A 19,578-nucleotide genomic window follows, 5' to 3' on the forward strand; every position below is an offset into this window, starting at 1 on the left:
CAAATACAGCTCAATTTAGTGCAACCCCTGTTGTATAGGTTTGTACGGCGTAAAATTTTAGCTCGCAGCATGGACAGAACAATGGCAAGGATATGCTGGGAGTTGCTGTTTCCCCAAAAAAAAACCATATCACCCATCATCTCGCTGCAGATCATACAGTGACTACAGTACTGATTAGAGGCAGAATAAACATTTATATTATGTGACTCACCGGTGACGATCTCAGATTCTAGTTGGTCTTTTTCTCTTTTCTTCTCCATCCGGTCCCGGACTCTTTGATGACTTCCCCCGGCCACAGTCCATTTCTGCAGTTTGCCACTCAGATGTCTTCAGCTACTCACTATTCAAACATTTCTGCAACTATAAACAAAGATAAAATTTTCATGGTGCCACATACTGTATCCGTAAATATAATAGTTCTATACACTGCACCTCTAATTATAATAGCACCATACACTGTCTCTGATTATAATAGCACCATACACTGTGTCCCTGATTATAATGGTACCATACACTATGTCCCTGATTATAATAGCACCATACACTGTGTCCCACACACAGTGCTCCTGTAGATAGTGCCCCCATAGAGCCCCCTGTAGATAGCTCCCCGCATATAGCGTCCCCCTATAGAAGGTGTCCAACATATAGTGCCCCCTGTAGATGGTGTCCTACATATAGCCTCCCCTGTAGACTGTGCCCAACATATAGCCTCCCCTGTAGATAGTGTCCCACATATAGGCCCCCTGTAGATAATGCCACTCCTATTTTTAGGTAGAAAAAACAACAACTTTACATACTCACCTTGATCCCATTTCCACGCCATCCTGTGTCAATGCATTCCAGCTCTCTTCTGAGCAGGCCTGCTGGGGCTGAACGACGGCGCTGATTGGCAGGGCAGAATGACTTGTCCTGCCAATCAGCGTCTTTCAACAACAGAAGTAGCGCGATGACGTCATCTCACCGCTAGCAACGTTGAAAGGCGCTGATTGACGGGGCAAGTCATTCTGCCCTGCAAATCAGCGTCATTGTAAGTCACTGAATGGTGGCCATATAGACGCAGGTACAATTAGTGCAGGAGGGGGTGGCAGTGGCTGGTTTCAGTTGCGCCGCCGACCCCTCAAAGAGGCAGCAGGCCGCCGCCTGAGGCGATAATCTCATCTTGCCTGATGGGCGGTGCGGCCCTGACTGTCCGACACTGATTGTTTGGGCGGCCAGCCCACTGTTCACCAGCCCATCTGGAATTTGCCAGAACTGGCAGATGGCCAGTCCGGCCCTGGCCTATACTATTCAATTGTGTAGGCGTCCTGAGGACCCAGATATAAGTGAATGTGGCAGTCGCTAGCACCTGGGCCCCCTCTGCTGCTAGTGATGCCACCGGGCATGAGGTTGCCTGTGCCGCCCAGCACATAATATTTATGTGCCAGGCAGCGGGGGTCTCCGCATGCCACGTGCCCTGTAGTAGCCGCTATGGCTTCTGTAGTCGGCAGGGGGCCCTAATGCCGGCCCTGCCTACAAGAGTAAGCAGCGGGGCATGGAGACAATGTCTCTCTGCTCCGCTACCAGATAAAAGCAGCTCGCTGCCTGGGCCCACCGGAGCATCCTCCGGTGTGCCAGTCCGACACTGCCCATACTCCAGTGAGGGTTTTCTACCAGTCTTTAATCAAGAAAAGCAGACAGCATGGTGTGTGAGGAGGAGAGATAGTACTGGAAGTAGAGAGGAGTGTTTTGTACTGGAGCTGCACATGTTATGCAGGCTGGACAAGCTCTGTAGCTGAGAACTTCTGCTATACTCCAACCACACAGACTGGTGAGACCAACCTAGTTTATTTTGAACACTCTGCCTGAAGTAAGGACTCTTGTGTTATGATTTACTGCTTATGACATTCTGCTAAAGAAAACCGCTTTAAGTTGGACTTATTTTCTTGTTTATTAAATAAATTAAGCCTTTGACCTCTGAAGTTACCCTGTGACCTTGGCTACTATATTCACACGGCTAGTGAGCTATATCTCCACACCACACAGGCAAATATATACACACAGGCACACTTTAACACACACAGAGTCAAACATAGTCATATATATATATATATATATATATATAGAGACACATAGGCACACATATACACCCGCATATTGGAACATTTACACATACAAACACAGAGACATATATAGAAAAACAGAGACACGTATATACACACACAGAGACCCACAAAGACACAAATACAGGCACAAACAGCAAAACAATTCTCCAATAGGCAGCTGGCTCACAGGCTTCTTGTAGGGCTGGCTGTGTTTCCTCTGCTCCCGTGTGTGTAACCAGGAGCAGATGATATAGAGCTCATCAAATGGCCTGCCCAGTGGTGCCCCCTACATGCGGGGAGGCTGCAGTGCCCTGTGTACTCCCACAGGTCGCACATCCCTAAGGCGGCCCTGCATGGAACACATTAACTGGCAGTAAAAAGAAAGGAAATTATATGTTGAATGTGAAAGGGGTTGCTGTACGATTGTATACAACAATATCGGTGTATAGTGCAGTGGATATACCACTTTCAGAAAATGGCCACCGAAGGATTAGGTACGGAAGTCTGGAGGGATCAAACTATGGAATGCTGTAACTATACAGAACGACAGGTTAGTATAAGTTAGTGGCTGGGTGTGGATTCCTGCATTTATGCATATGGGGGTCCAGTGGTACTGTGGGGCGGGTTGGACAAGCTAGAGGTTGGCCAACTGAAGGCATGGAAATAAAGAGCCTGAGGATAAGTGAGCGCGTATGTTTTAAAGAGGTTGATATAATGGGGGCCTGGTTTACCTCTGTGATAGATGGGTCGCTATGTGGGGACACATACAGCCCAACTTTTGGGGGTGAGAGGAGAGTTTGTAGATATGAGAAGGGCTGGACTAATCATGGTGGAATAAAAAGATCCATGTATTGGCGATAATATAAATTGGTGATTTATGAGGAAATCTTGTATGTATACTCTGGCTTTTTAGAGTATACTGACATACAGTGGAAAGTAAAGGGTGGAAGGTGGAGTATGATGGAGAACTAATTATAGACAGAGGAATTATTGAATAAGGGGGGGGGAATGTAAGATGAGATAAAGTATTGCTTTTGGGGGGGATGCATTGGGTGCCCTGGTAGTTTGAAGTGTGCTGACATACAGTGGATGCACCATGTGGCAGCTGTAAAGCATATCTAAATGTCGTTAAAAAACATTGAGGCATGAATTACTGCATCAACGTGGCGTGGCATGGAGGCGTTCAGCCTGTGGCACTGCTGAGGAGTTATGAAAGCCCAAGTTGCTTTGATAGCGGCCTTCAGCTCGTCTGCATTGTTGTGTCTGGTGTCTCTCATCTTCCTCTTGACAATATCGCATAGATTCTCTATGGGGTTTAGGTCAGGCGAGTTTGCTGGCCAATCAAGCAAAGTGATATTGTGGTTATTAAACCAGGTATTGGTACGTTTGGCAGTGTGGGCAGGTGCCAAGTCCTGCTGGAAAATGAAATCAGCATCTCCATAAAGCTTGTCAGCAGAGGGAAGCATGACGTGCTCTAAAATTTCCTGGTAGATGGCTGCATTGACTCTGGACTCGATATAACACAGTGGACCAACACTGTTGCTCAGTGGTCATGATTTTAACCCCTTGAGGACGCAGCCTTGTTTTGGCCTTAAGGCTCAGAGCCCATTTTTTAAATCTGAGATATTTCAATTTATGTGGTAATAACTTCGAAATGCTTAAACCTATCCAAGTGATTCTGAGATTGTTTTCTCGTGACACCTTGGGCTTTATGTTAGTGGTAAAATTTGTTCGATATATTAAGTGTATATTTGTGAAAAATTGCAAAATTTAGAGAAAATTTTGGAAAAATAGCCTTTTTCTGAATTTAAATGCATCTGCTTGTAAAACAGATGGTTATACCACCCAAAATAGTTACTAGTTCACAAAATTTCAAAAGCCTTTTTTTTAAGGTACCCGTTCAGTTCTGAAGTGGCTTTGAGGGGCCTATGTATTAGAAACCCCCATAAAACACCCCATTTTAAAAACTAGACCCCTCAAGTATTTTAAACAGCATTTACAAAGTTTTTTTTACCCTTTAGGCATTTCACAGGCATTAAAGCAAAGTGGAGGTGAAATTTGCAAATTTCATTTTTCTTGCTGAATTTCAAGTTTATTCCATTTTTTTCTGTAACACAGAAGGTTTTACCAGAGAAACACTACTAAATATGTATTGTCCAGATTATGCAGTTTTTAGAAATGTCCCACATGTGGCTCTAGTGTGCTCTTGGACTAAAACACAAGCCCCAGAAGCAAAGAAGCACCTAGTGCATTTTGGGGCCTCTTTTTTTTATTAGAGTATATTTTAGGCAGCATGCCAGGTTTGAAGAGGTGTTGAGGTGCCAAAACAGTAGGAATCCCCCAAAAGTAACCCCATTTTGGAAACTACACCCCTCAAGGAATTCATGTATGGTTATTGTTACCATTTTGACCACACAGTTTTTTCACAGCACGTATTTGAATTGGGCTGGGAAATTAAAAAAATTTGAATTTTGTCCAATAAAATTTCATTTTTGATAAAATTTCATATTTTCACAAGAAATAAAATACCCCATTTTGTTGCCCAATTTGTCCTGAGTGCGGCAACACCCCATTTGTGGTGATAAACTGCCATTTGGGCCCATGGGAGGGCTCAGAAGAAAAGGAGCGCTATGTGTTCTTTAGAGTACAGATTTTGCTGGATTGGTTTTTGGGTGCCATGTCGCATTTGCAGAGCCCCAGAGGTATCAAAGCAATGTAAACCCACCAGAAGTGACCTCATTTTGTAAACTGCACCCCTCAAGGAATTTATTTATAGGTAGTGTGACCATTTAGATGCCACAGTTTTCTTACAGAACTTATTTGAATTGGGCTGTGAATTAAAAAAAAATGCAATTTTTCCTATAAGATGTCATTTTTGATCAAAATTTCTTATTTTCACAGGGAACAAAATACCCCATTTTGTTGCCCAATTTGTCCTGAGTGCGTCAATACCCCATTTGTGGTGATAAACTTCCGTTTGGGCCCATGGGAGGGCTCAGAAGGAAAGGACCACCATTTGGCCTACTGGAGCTTTTCTGGTGCTAAGTCATGTATCCAGAAGCCCCTGAGGTACCAGTACAGTTGAAATCCCAGAGAAGTGACCCCATTTTAAAAACTACACCCCTCAAGACATTCATCTAGAGGTGTAGTGAGCATTTTGACCCCACAGGTATTGTGTAAAAGGTAATGCGCAGCAGATGGTGCAGTGTGAGATTTGCAATTTTCTATATATCTATGCCATTTCAGTGTCCAATATATTGTGCCCAGCATGCGCCACCGGAGATATACACCCCATTAACTGTAATGTGGGTTCTCCTGGGTACGGCAATACCCTACATGTGGCTGTTATCAGCTGCCTGGGCACACAGCAGGGCTCAGAAGGGAAAGATGAGGGGGATAAGTTGTGTGGAATGCATCAGGGTAGATTAAAAATCTAAGGGATGTATGATACATTTTAAAACACTTTCATACACAGCCCTGGTTTTTTGGGACACGTGCCACATTAATATATTGTGTCCTCCCGTATCCCCCTCTTATAGCAGACTTTGCACCTCTTTTAACTTTTTCCCTTCTTACCAGTTTGGGGAACTTCTCCTGGAAAGTGTTGCCCTGGTACGATGCGTGTGGCCTCGCTTCCAGAAGTACTGGGTGCCCCCTTCTTGGTCCCTAAAGATTAGGTTTTTGATAATGATGTGCATGGCCAGCTTCTTATACCATACCTTCGTTTTCCGCATGGCGCTGTGGGGCTTCAGGACTTGATCTGACAAATCCACCCCTCCCATGTACCTATTTTAGTCCAGGATACAGTCTGGTTTGGGGCTCTCTGTACTGGTACCTCATACAGGTACATGGGTACTGGTGTGGCCATGTATTGTTGTCTCTCTTGTACTTGACACACAATATGTTGCTGCTAGATTGTGCCCTGCTCTCACACCTTCTGAGTGTTTGCCCAAGCAGAGTCTTAGGGAGGCCTCTCAGATTTCTTCTAGCAGTGCCGCATGCCACAGTACTTCTGGAAGCGAGGCACTTGAAGAGCGGGACGCTGGTATAAAAATTATCCAGGTAGAGTTGGTAACCCTGGTCCAGCATTGGGTGCACCAAATCCCACACAATTTTTGCATTAACTCACAGTAAGGGGGGGGCATTCTGGGGGCTGAATACTGCTTTCCTTCCCTTCATATATCCTAAATTTGTAGGTATACCCTGATGCACTCTCGCACAGCTTATACATCTTCACGACATACCTTGCCCTCTTACTCGGCAGGTACTGGCGGAAATGAAGCCTCCCTTTAAAATGTACCAAGGACTCATCAATAGAAATACACTTCTAGGGGGTGTATGCTTGGGAAAACCGGGCACTTAAATAGTCTAATAGAGGTCTCCGTTTATATAAACGGTCAAAACTGGGGTCATCTTGGGGTGGGCACTGCTCATTATAATGTAAGAAGCGAAGTATTGCCTAATTTATTTTTTTTAGGTTCCAGTTCAGTTCTGAAGTTGCTTTGAGGGGCCTATATATTAGACACCCCCATCAAACACCCCATTTTAGAAACTAGACCCCTCAAAGTATTCACAACAGCATATAGAAAGTTTATTAACCCTTCAGGCATACCTCCCAACCGTCCCGATTCCGATGGGACAGTCCCGGTTTCTCACCGCTGTCCCGGCCGGTCTTCAAAATGTCCCGCTGGGCGCTGCATCAAAACAGCTGATCACTGCTGACAGCAGCAGCGATCAGAAGAAGGCAGGAGTCTTGCGGCGGTGTTCTCACTGGGATCGATGCCAGCCCGGGAGTGGACCAGTCCAGTCACCTGACCTGTCACCTGACCTGTCATCTGACCTCACCGGTAAGGTGACTGGACTGGTTCACTCCCGGGCCGGCATCGACACCAGTGAGAACGCCGCTGCAAGACTCCTGCCTTCATCTGACAGTGAGTGAAAGCAGAGTGCATGTGAGGAGGAGGGTCTTTTTTTGCTCCCTGTAGGAGTCGGAATACCCAATCTCCGGCCGTGGCATTACCTGCAGAGGGCTGGGTGGCATTACCTGCAGGGGGCTGGGTGGCATTGCCTACAGGGGGCTGGGTGGCATTACCTTCAGGGGGCTGGGTGGCATTACCTTCAAGGGGCTGGGTGGCATTACATACAGGGGGCTGGGTAGCATTACATACAGGGGGCTGGGTGGCATTACCTGCAGGGGGTTGGGTGGCATTACCTGCAGGGGGCTGGGTGGCATTACCTACAGGGGGCTGGGTGGCATTACCTACAGGGGGCTGTGTGGCATTACCTACCAGGGGGGCTGTGGCATTATCTACAGAGGGAAGTGTGTGGCAACAAATTTAAATGAAATTCATCCGACTTTAAAACGGACAGGGAAAAAAACGGATGCAAAACTGGTCAAAATCGGCCGTTAAAAATGGCAACACGGCCCGGAATGGAATCGGAACAGATGCAAAACGGCTGGGAAAAATGGCCCAAAACGGCCGTTTTTATCGGCTGACACTCGGACCCTGTCGTGTGAACAAGGCCTAAGGGGCTGTGTGTTGCGCGGCCTACAGGGGGGCTGTGTCTGGAGCTATCTACAGGAGGGGCTGTATCTGGAATTATCTACAGGGGGCTGTGTCTGGCGCTATGTACAGGGGGCTGTGTGAGGAGCAATCTACAGGGGGGCTATGTGTGTGGCGCTATGTACAGGGGGGCTGTATCTGGCTCTATCTACAGGGGGGCTGTGTGTGGAGCTATCTACAGGGGGGCTGTATCTGGAGCTATCTACAGGGGGCTGTGTGTGGCTTTATCTACAGGGGGGCTGTGTGTGGAGCTATCTACAGGGGGGCTCTGGTGGATGATTTTTCCATTGACCGCTAGCAGAGTTACACAACTGTAAAAAAAAAAATCCCCATCATGTAACTCTGCTACCTGTCAATTGAAAAGTCATACACCACAGGGTCTCCCTCTTGACATTCATTGTTCTCAGCCTGTTGGTTTGTCCTGCAGCTGCTGCCGCCGTGATGAGCAAATGTTATACCCAAGATAGGAAAAGTAACATACACCGCATTCCAAATTATTATGCAAATGTTATTTTCGCTGATTTTCCTAAATAGTCGATGCAAATGACAGTCAGTATAATCTTCAAGCCATCAACCGTTGGAGTATAATGCAAATTTTATTGAACAAATCTCCTAATGATAACAGGTTTTTTTTTTAGAAGTAAAAAACACAAGATGCACTGTTTCAAATTATTATGCACAACAGAGACCAAAACATTTTAAAGGTTGTTGTAAAGAGAGCTAAAATGGTAATTTGTTGAATTTTCAGCATCAGGATGTTAAGGATCTGCCAGGCACAGCTTCTGTATCCACGCCCATAGGTAATCAGTCTGCACCTGCTTCTGTCTGTGAGACTGACTCCATCTTCCACCACTCAGGATGGCAGGCTTAGGAGTAGGAGAGCCTATCACAGCCTGGCCAGACGGAGCTAGCTCCCGCCCACTGTCTATTTATACCTGCCTTTCCTGTTCCTCCTTGCTTGTGATTCTTCTCGTTTTGTTTCCTGGCCCTGCTGCAGCTTCTTGTACCATTTGACCCTTCTTCATATTGACCCTGGCTTACTGACTAATCTCCTGCTCTGCGTTTGGTACCTCGTACACTCCTGGTTTGACTCGGCTTGTTCACTACTCTCCTGCTCTGCGTTTGGTACCTCGTACACTCCTGGTTTGACTCGTCTCGTTCACCACTCTTGTTGCTCACGGTGTTGCCGTGGGCAACTGCCCCTTTTCCCTTGCTTCTGTGTACCCTTGTCTGTTTGTCTGTCGTGCACTTATTGAGCGTAGGGACCGTCGCCCAGTTGTACCCCGTCGCCTAGGGCGGGTCGTTGCAAGTAGGCAGGGACTGAGTGGCGGGTAGATTAGGGCTCACTTGTCTGTTTCCTTACCCCCTTCATTACACAGGAGGTCATATTTACAGAAATCAAAAGCTCTTTTAATAAAAAAAAACTTAACAGGCCAAGTTACATGTTAACATAGGTCCCCTTTTTTTATATCAACTTCACAATTCTTGCATCCATGGAATTTGTGAGTATTTGGACAGTTTCTACTTGAATACCTTTGCAGGATGTCAGAATAACCTCCCAGAGCTTCTGTTTTGATGTGAACTGCCTCCCACCCTCATAGATATTTTGCTTGAGGATGCTCCAAAGGTTCTCAATAGGGTTGAGGTCAGGGGAACATGGGCGCCACACCATGAGTTTCTCTCCTTTTATGCCCATAGCAGCCAATGACACAGAGGTATTCTTTGCAGTATGAGATGGTGCATTGTCATGCACGAAGATAATTTTGCTACAGAAGGCACGTCTTTTTTTGTACTATGGAAGAAAGTGGTCAGTCATAAACTCTACGTACTTTGCAGAGGTAATTTTCACCCTGTCAGGGACCCTAAAGGGGCCTACCAGCTCTCTCCCCATGATTCCAGCCCAAAACATGACTCCGCCACCTCCTTGCTAACGCGCAGCCTTGTTGGGACATGGTGGCCATTCACCAACCATCCACTACTCCATCCATCTGGACCATCCAGGGTTGCACGTGTGGTAACGCGGGCGCCGAGTCGCGGTGCGCGTGGCTCTCTGAGCTGAAGTTGGTATTCGCGCCCTTTGGTCACGGTGGCGCACTTTCTCTCTCCCGCGCCTCGGGCCGCAGAACCAGTGAAATAAGTGGTGCTTGTAGGATACACTGTTCTCTGTCCCCTGGGATGTTATGTGGTGTACCCCGAATAAGGATGTTCCAGGAGACAGGGTTCAATAAACTTTCACAGTAGTTTTACTGGGCACAATATGCTTGGTGGTTACTTTTGTTACAGAGGCAATGTCTTTAAGTAGAATAAACATATCACAGGGTATTGCAAATGGTGGTACCTGCTTCACTTCCCTGACTCTGTCTGTAATTCCTCCAAGTGTGATGTGAGCTCTGCTCCTCTTTCTTCTCTATACTGTGCTGGAAGGTGTGTTGCTGACTGTCCCAATCCAGTTGCACTATCACAGAGGAATGGTATCCCTTGGGGATTCTAGGCTGTGTGCAAGCTCCTTGCTTTGCTCTAGGCACTCTCAGTAGTGTCCAAGCTCCTTGTCTGGCTTCTGTGCCACATGCAACACACACTGACCTGCACTCCTTTCACTTCCACATGGCTGTAGCTGATCCTCTCACAGAATTCCTCTCAGTTCCACATGTCTGCTGCAGCATCTCACTGAATCCAACTTTAGGCACTGACTTGTCTGCTCTCCTCTGCCTGCACGCTGCTGCACACTTCTCCTCACTGCTGCACTGCGCTGCTCCACACACTGCACTGGGTGAGGTTTGTTCTTGAGTCCCCAGCTAGCTACACCCCTCCCCTCTCTCTGGAGAATACATCTTAAAGGTGAAGCAGCCCATTTATGTTTCTGCTGAGTCATATAGGGAAGTGAATTCAGTACCAACCATGATTACAGAATAAAGCACATTAAAACCTGCATACTAAAGCAACAGTACAATGACAGTAAATAAACAGCAATTTTCCTGGGTATCACATTCGTCCCCGGTAAAATCAGGGTCGTCCCCGACACTGTCTCTCCTGCAACAAAAACGGGACAAAAATATGCAATATAACATATTCAGATATTAAAGGTAAACTTTGCATCATAACAGCAAATGTCCATAGTGCATTCCTGAAAGGCAAAAATATTAAGGCAATACTGTAAAACTAGTGTCTCAATATATCCAGCAACAACGTCCATATGGCAAGACATCTTCTGGCGCCACTTGCAAGGCGCATGGTACAGCCGACAATCCTTGCGATGCGCTTCAATAGACTCAATAGAGATGTGGCGCACCGTGCGCAACATGGGTTTCAAAATAAAGTTCAGGACAGTCTCTGGGTCTCAAAAATCAAATCAAGGCTGCATGAGCCAACTAGGGGGTCAAATGTAACTATAGGGCTCCATAGAAATAGTCTGTAGCATAGACATGTCACAGTATCGTTCAGGCATTCTACCTTTGGTGGCTCTTTCCGACCTTCTAGGAGGATCAAAAGTAGTAGGGGGCTGAGAGTCAATAAGTTCACAATAGCTCGGAACAACTTCTGGGTGGGACTCAATCGGCACACTTTGGCTAGGGACAACTTGTGGGACACCTAGTTGCATCCAAGGACCGAAAGGCCAGTCAAACGGGAACATATTACCTGCAGTTTCCATGGGTGACTCCAGTCTTCCCTCAGAGGGTGTCTCGTCTAGAGTCCTTCAACAGGCAAAGTTTCAGCTGATTACGGTGTACCACCTTGGTACTCTCTACGTTTTCTTTTCCAATCTCGTAGATTTCTATTTCTGGATGAGGAATGGCTTTCACAGTGTACGGCCTTGGTTCCCAATAGTCATCTAGCTTGCTAGTTCTGTGGTTCTTCTTTAACCAGACTCGATCCCCAACTTTCAAAGGTTCGGCGTTGGCATTGGAATTATAGTCCTCTTCTTGTCTCTGACGTACGACTTTCATCCGGTTCTCAACCATTTCATTGGCTTCATTCAACGACGCTGATGGTCTGCTACCCAGTCTGTTCGTGGTAGTGGATTGATGGTATCGCTGACTTGAACTTCCATAGCTATATCAGACGGTAGTGTGCCTTGACGACCAAACATCAGGAAGTATGGAGTGTATCCGGTGGAACAATGGACTGTATTGTTGTACAAATAAGTTAGCTCTGGAAGAAGAATGGGCCAATCTGCTCTTCGATGAGTAGGCACAGTTTTCAGCATTTCTATCAGTGTCTTGTTCATTCTTTCGCAGAGTCCATTGCATTGTGGATGGTACGCAGTTGTTCGTAACTTATTACAGCCATAGAGGGTGCAGAACTCTTGAAACAACTGTGACTCAAACGCAGACCCTTGGTCCGTCAAAATCTGTTTGGGATATCCATACGGTAGGACAAAGGTTTTCCAGAAGACTTCAGCTGTGGTCTTGGCTGTCAAATCCTTCACGGGCATTGCTACAACAAACTTTGTGTAATGGTCAATGATGGTCAGAGCATGGGTAAACCCAGTTCTGCTTGGCTCCAGCTTCACATGGTCAAGTGCAACCAATTCCAGCGGCTTATGACTCACAATAGGATGTAGTGGCGCTTTCTGGCCAGGTTGCTCTCTTCGGTTCACTGCACAAGAAGTACATTCTCTACACCATTTTTCAATGTCCTCTCTCATTCCAATCCAGAAGAACCATCTTCTTATAGTGGCTTCAGTCTTTTGACACCCAAAATGACCAGACTGGTCGTGGTAAGCTTCGAGGACTATGCTGGCGTCCTGCCGGGCACCACAATCTGATTCACACGTTCATAAGTGATTGGATCTACAGTGCGTCTGTATAGCTGACCCTTTCCTATGAATAGCCGTCTTCTCTGCCTTAACAGCTTGACCAACTCTGGATCGGCACTGATACGCTGACTCCTGCTGAGTTTTCTTCCAGATTCAAGAAGGGTTTTTAAACTTTCCAAGACTCTGCTTTCTTTCTGGACCTGAGCCCATTGTACTTTTTCTGTTTGTAGATTAAGAGGCACTTGTTTAGATGGGGGCGGGGTTCCTCTCCTTGTTGTCATGGCATTTTGATTGGCAAATTGTGCATGACCACGCAGACCCATTCGTGCCCTGCACCTTATCATAGTCTCTGTACCTGGTTGCAGCAATATTGGTCGTCTGTCAGTCACTCGGACCTTGCAAATTTCTCCATCTGGGTTGGCAAATTTCTGGTGTCCATGCGACAAGCGGAGAGTTTGCTGGATTACTCTTCCTTCTGACAATGGGGCTAAGCCCAGATCCTTCTTCAGGGCCACCATGAGTTCTTCAAAACAGTTCTGCAGCACATTCATGCCTAGGACCACTGGGGGAAATTCGTCATCATGAACGTCAACCACTATCAGGCCTGTTTGTGGTAGTTCGGTCTGTCCAACTCTGACTGTTGGTTCCCAATATCCTTGATGGGGAATGATCTGTCCATTACTGGCTATAACATTAATCCATGTTTGTGGAGGTTTCAATAGCTGATCTAGCTTCCAATGTCGTTCATAATGTGACACTTGTATTGTTGTCACCTGCGAACCAGTATCTAGCAATGTTGCAAACGGGATTCCATCTATCTGGATAGTGACCACAGGACAGCGCCCAATGTATCGGGGAATCCACTCTGACTGATCTGGACCTATGCGCTCTCCTCCCGAGGGTTGGTTCTTGGCCTGGGGAGATTCACATTTAAATGCTGGCATTCTCGCTCAATGTGACCACTTCTCCTACACCGCCTGCAAATGGGTCTTCCTTGGGAATCAAACTGGTCAGTGGGCCTTCTCCCAAAATTTCTATAACTTTCCCCACCGGGGCTGTAATGTTGCCTACCTCTCGGAGACCAGCGATCTTCATCTTGTCGGCGTTGCTGTTTAAGTTCTCTCAGCTCCCGGCACATTTCTGTCAGAATTGATCCCTCAGGGTTCTGTCTGTATTCAGCACTTCATGTGGATCCACTTGTTTAATAGCATGCAACGCTTCCTGCAAACTGAGGGCAAAATTACGTAACGACTCACCAGGCTGTTGCTTCGTGCCAAAGAACCGCATCTTTAGTTCAGAGATAGTCCGGGTATCAAAGGTAGTGCTCAGCCGCTCAAAAATCTGTTCCACCGTCCGTTTTTCAGTGTGAGGCCAGGACTTCCCCTCCCTCAAGGCTGCTCCTCCTAACTGACCGATCAGCATTTCCACTTTTTGCTTTACGGTAACCGGGTACAGCCGGAACATTGCTTGCATCTTCTCCTTGAAGTCTCTCAGGCTGTTTGCATCTCCATTATAGTTGGGGAGCCAGGGCACTCCAAAATAATATGGCATTGTTATTGGCATTGCGTGCGCTGTGCTGGGGGTCCTACTGCTGCCAGACAGTTCATGATCTCCCTCCATCGACATCTTATCAGAGACCTTCCGGTCGTGCTGTCTTTACTTAACAACAGTCTGTCCCTGCAGACAATATGCAGCAAGAAAACAGTGCAGTCATCCACTTACTGTCACACACACAGAGCGATCTCACAGTCCTGCGCTCTCCAAGCGAATCGCGGCTTCCTTCACAAGATGGCTGCCGCAGGACCACCTGTTTAAGGTCACACCTCGTAGTACATCCTGTTTGTGACGCCAATTTGTGGTAACGCGGGCGCCGAGTCGCGGTGGGCGGGGCTCTCTGAGCTGAAGTTGGTATTCGCGCCCTTTGGTCACGGTGGCGTACTTTCTCTCTCCCGCGCCTCGGGCCGCAGAACCAGTGAAATAAGTGGTGCTTGTAGGATACACTGTTCTCTGTCCCCTGGGATGTTATGTGGTGTACCCCGAATAAGGATGTTCCAGGAGACAGGGTTCAATAAACTTTCACAGTAGTTTTACTGGGCACAATATGCTTGGTGGTTACTTTTGTTACAGAGGCGATGTCTTTAAGTAGAATAACCATATCACAGGGTATTGCAAATGGTGGTACCTGCTTCACCTCCCTGACTCTGCTCCTCTTTCTTCTCTATACTGTGCTGGAAGGTGTGCTGCTGACTGTCCCAATCCAGTTGCACTATCACAGAGGAATGGTGTCCCTTGGGGATTCTAGGCTGTGTGCAAGCTCCTTGCTTTGCTCTAGGCACTCTCAGTAGTGTCCAAGCTCCTTGTCTGGCTTCTGTGCCACATGCAACACACACTGACCTGCACTCCTTTCACTTCCACATGGCTGTAGCTGATCCTCTCACAGAATTCCTCTCAGTTCCACATGTCTGCTGCAGCATCTCACTGAATCCAACTTTAGGCACTGACTTGTCTGCTCTCCTCTGCCTGCACGCTGCTGCACACTTCTCCTCACTGCTGCACTGCGCTGCTCCACACACTGCACTGGGTGAGGTTTGTTCCTGAGTCCCCAGCTAGCTACACCCCTCCCCTCTCTCTGGAGAATACATCTTAAAGGTGAAGCAGCCCATTTATGTTTCTGCTGAGTCATATAGGGAAGTGAATTCAGTACTAACCATGATTACAGAATAAAGCACATTAAAACCTGCATACTAAAGCAACAGTACAATGATAGTAAATAAACAGCAATTTTCCTGGGTATCACACACGGCACTCATCAGTAACCACATATCTATGCCGACCGGGCTAAGGTGAACCCCATTGCTTCTGCGAAATCCCGGGGACAAGGTCTTCAGGTCCTTGTGTCGCACTGCAAAACTGCCGTTACTGCGGACAAAACGGGACACCTCTTTGTTAATTTTCGACCGGGCACTGTTCAAACCCTCCACACTCCTAGCGTGCCACCACTCCTGTCTGGCCACGATATCTGACCAGATCACTATTAGGTTGGGAAAAGACGACCAGAGCCTTAAAAGATCCAACTTGATATCCCGCACAATCTGCCTAGAAGGGCGAAGTCCCAAATCGTTACCCCCGATGTGTAACAACAAAATATCAGGCCTATCCATACCCGTATAGAACTGAACCTCTGACAATACCCTATTCCAGAGCATACCCCGAAGCCCCAACCAGCGAACCTGCATCACGGACCTGTTGAAGCCCAATTGCCGGCCGTCAGGACGAACATCGGCCCGAAGCGCACCCCAGTACACATATGAATGGCCCACTATCCTCGCCAGGCACGCCTCCGCTCCTGAAAACACAAATAATAAATAACAAACAAATACAACCAAACTGCAGACAAATACAACCAAAAATACCTCAACATCTACCAGTAGAAACCAAGGACTATAACAACTGAGGACGGACATACCCCTTGAACCTGGCAGATTCCCAATGCCCAATCTTCTTGATCACCGCATGCCCTAGCCCCCACCGGAATGCTTCCATAGCTGCCCCAATCCGGAAGGAATGCGAACAAAAATCCCTAGCATTCAAACCCAAGGACACCAAACACTTCCGGAAAACCGCAACAAACTGAAACCTAGACAAGAACCTGCAGTTCATGTATATTATTAAACGGCCCCCGCCTGTCTTACGAATATCCAAAAAATGCTCAACACACGCCACAGGGCACCATGGAGAGCCCTCCAGTCGTGACAACACCACCTTTACCCCTTTTCCTCCTTGGTCCGTTTTCAACCGCCGAAGTAGACAAGACACGTGATCTCCAGTCACCACAACATCAGCCGGCAGCAAACCACCAACCACCAGACCGCTCTGTGCTACCAACTCCGAAATTCTCAAGGCCACAAAAAACACCAAGGAGAACGCAGCCTGGAAAAGACACGCCTCGAACTATGAAGTACAAACCCCACCCAGTCTGACGCACAACCTCCCCAACAACTCAAACGATACGGGACGCCTAGCATCCTGCCGGACCCCTGTTCTGCGGTAACCCCTCAGCACCTGTCGAACCAAAAAGGACTTGGGCACATCAAGAACCCCTTTTCATTTACACCAAAATGCCACTGCGGCCACCCTCTGTGATGCCACTGAAAAAGATGCCCCTTCACTAAAGGATAAACCAATAAAATAGAGCAGCAATGTCGACAAAGCATCATCCGACACAAGCACACCTAATTGCAACATCAATTCCTCCCAACGTGACCACACCCTGAAATACGCCGCCCAGGTACTAGTACTCACAAACTGTTGCATAAGTGCTGCCGATACCCCTAGACCACGGCCCACAGCCAGAGAGAGCAGGACTTCCCATGTTGCTCTGCTCCCGGCGCCAACCTGCGAAATCTGTCCCACTGAAACCGAGAGAGAGAATCAGCGATATCATTAAAAAGGCCAGGAACATGCACAGCAACAAAAGAACATTCAAACTAAGACACCGCAGCATCAGTTGATGCAGCAATCTCACCACTCGCCGTCTGTTAGTTAATGGCCTGCACCACACCCAAATAGTCACAACAAAAACGCACACTTTTATTCTTCAAACGTTCACCTCATATCTCAGCCGCCAAGGCGATGGGGAATAGTTCCAATAATGCCAGATAAGAAACCAAACACTCCTCCCACCAAGAATCTGGCCACACCCCTGCACACCACTCTCCCTATAAATACGCACCAAAACCTTGCGCTCTTAAAGCATCCGTATGCATCTCCAGGTCGACACTAGACACCACCGACTCCATCCACACAGATTTTCCATTGTACTGCCTGAGAAACTCCTGCCAAACTGCCAGGTCCACCCGCATGTCAGCCGACAAATGAACAAAATGATGGGGTCCTGCCAGCCCCGTCGTACCTAAGGCCAGCTGGTGGCAGAATACCCGCCCCATAGGCAATATCCTACAAGCGAAATTCAATTTGCCTAAGAAGGACTGAACCACCCGAAGCTGCTTTTTACTTTTACTCATCCCAAAATGCGAGCTATAGTATCGCGCAAATCAACAACTTTGTCCACCGGCAGTCTGCACTCCATCCGCACAGTATCTATTATGATACCTAAGAACTTAACCTGCGTCGACGGACCTACCGTTTTATATGGAGCCAAAGGCACTTCGAACAGACCCGCTACTCGTTCCATCGTATGCAGCAAAATAGAGCAGACCCTCGATCCCGGGGGGCCAACATTCAAAAAATTATCTAGATAATGCAACACTGACATCCAGCCAGCCTCCTGTTGCACTACCCACTACAAAAATTTACTGAACGTCTCAAAATATGCACACGAGATCAAACAGCCCATTGGAAGACAACAGTCCACGTAAAAGGCCCCTTGCCAGCAAAAACCCAGCAATGGAAAGCTATCTTGTTGCACCGGCAGCAACCAAAAGGTTGCCTCAATGTCAGTTTTTGCTGTTTGTGCTAACAAGGACCCTCTGCCAAATTTTCTCACCCACGAAATGACGGTATCAAACGACGTATAAGACACAGAACATAAGTCGGGATCAATGCCATCATTCACCGACCCACCCGCAGGGTAGGACAGGTGATGAATGGGGTGAAATTTGTTAGGTTCCTTCTTTGGGACCAAGCCCAACGGAGAAACCCACATGTTAGGCCAAGGTGGATCGCAAAAAGGACCTGCAATCCGCCCTAACTGAACTTCCTTTGCAATTTTTTCCGAAACTATCCCGGGTTTTGCTAACGCCGATGCCAAATTCTTATAAACACGCCCCGTACCGCTCAATCAACAAGGGATACGAAAACCATCCGAAAACCCATAATAATTCTGCTGCCGACTTATCTAGATACTCCTCGAGGAACCGCAGCATCTCTGCCACCCTCACCGGCGTCGCCTAGCTTCTGCCCAACATCCGCACCCTTACCTTTTCCCTGCTTGAAACACTGTGACAAGCTGTGTACTCAAGATCACTCATGTTTGTATCGACATTCCGACAAGAACTTGCAGTGTCCCTCGTTGAACTGCCAAAAACAGCCCTTGCGCATACCAGCTGAGGACCCCGCTGCTGAGGAACCCCCGGCTGCCCCGAGAAAGGACTGCCCCCCCCTTTCGGTGCCGCCATAAGCCGCATCCATAGATTAATGTCCTTATGGTCCCAACGCAGACTAGGCCGCACCTCTGTCGAAACTGCTCGTCGTACCGTAACCATGCCACGCCATCGTGCACACGATAAGCTTCACCAATTCCATCCATATAGCAAAACAGCGCCAAACTATTTTCCGGTGCCTTTGCCCCCACTATGCTGTCCAATATCAAAACGCCTGCAGCCAACTTGAAAAGGTACGAGGAATCAAGCGATAACGCCGCTTCTCCTTCTCGTCCTTTTTACTTTCGACCGGTTTAACCCTATCCAAGTAAAATTTTTCCACAGGTAACAAAGAGAAGATTTCAACGTACTCGTCCTTCTAAATCTTCTCCTTGATCTCCGCTTTCAAGTGAGCACCTAATGGACCTGCAAAACACACGTACACCTCCCCTCTTGCCGCAAGCCTCACGTCCTCCACCTCTTTGGCTTATGCCCCACTATCATCAGACTTTTTGCTAGAACCTGCCGAAGCATCCACCAACCCGGGCGAAAAACGCTCTCCGCTGTCCCCACCCCGGCGAGTCCATTGCAACAACCCCCGCTCCAGTCGCACCTATAGGCCCCACAACGGACACCTGCGCAACCGGGACACTCATATCAGGCAGCGGCCCTAAAGCTGAACACGCCATTGCAGGGGACCCTAAACTGCCCTGTGAACCCCCCCATGAGTGCCAACCATTGCAAAACCCCAGACAACATTCCTTGTACCATACTCTCCTGTCCCCAACCCCTACATTCCCCACATGTAAAACAGACCCCCCCACCCTGTACATAACAATTGCTCCATCACCTGGCTGTCCCTGGGCAGGATCCCCAGCAGCCGTTGTGAGGACTCCGTTACGACGTCCAGGCCGTCCTGACTCTCCACCGGCCGTCACAGCAACAGGAAGCAGTCCTCTCTGAGGTGGGACATCACCGTCATGATCCACCTCAGCATCGTCTATCAACTTTCACTCCTCCTGGGACTCCCCAGCCGCCATTACATCTCCATCTGCACATGCGGCCGCAGGGGACAT

The sequence above is a fragment of the Rhinoderma darwinii genome, chromosome 1 (assembly GCF_050947455.1).
Source record: "Rhinoderma darwinii isolate aRhiDar2 chromosome 1, aRhiDar2.hap1, whole genome shotgun sequence".
In the NCBI taxonomy this organism is placed as follows: domain Eukaryota; kingdom Metazoa; phylum Chordata; class Amphibia; order Anura; family Rhinodermatidae; genus Rhinoderma; species Rhinoderma darwinii.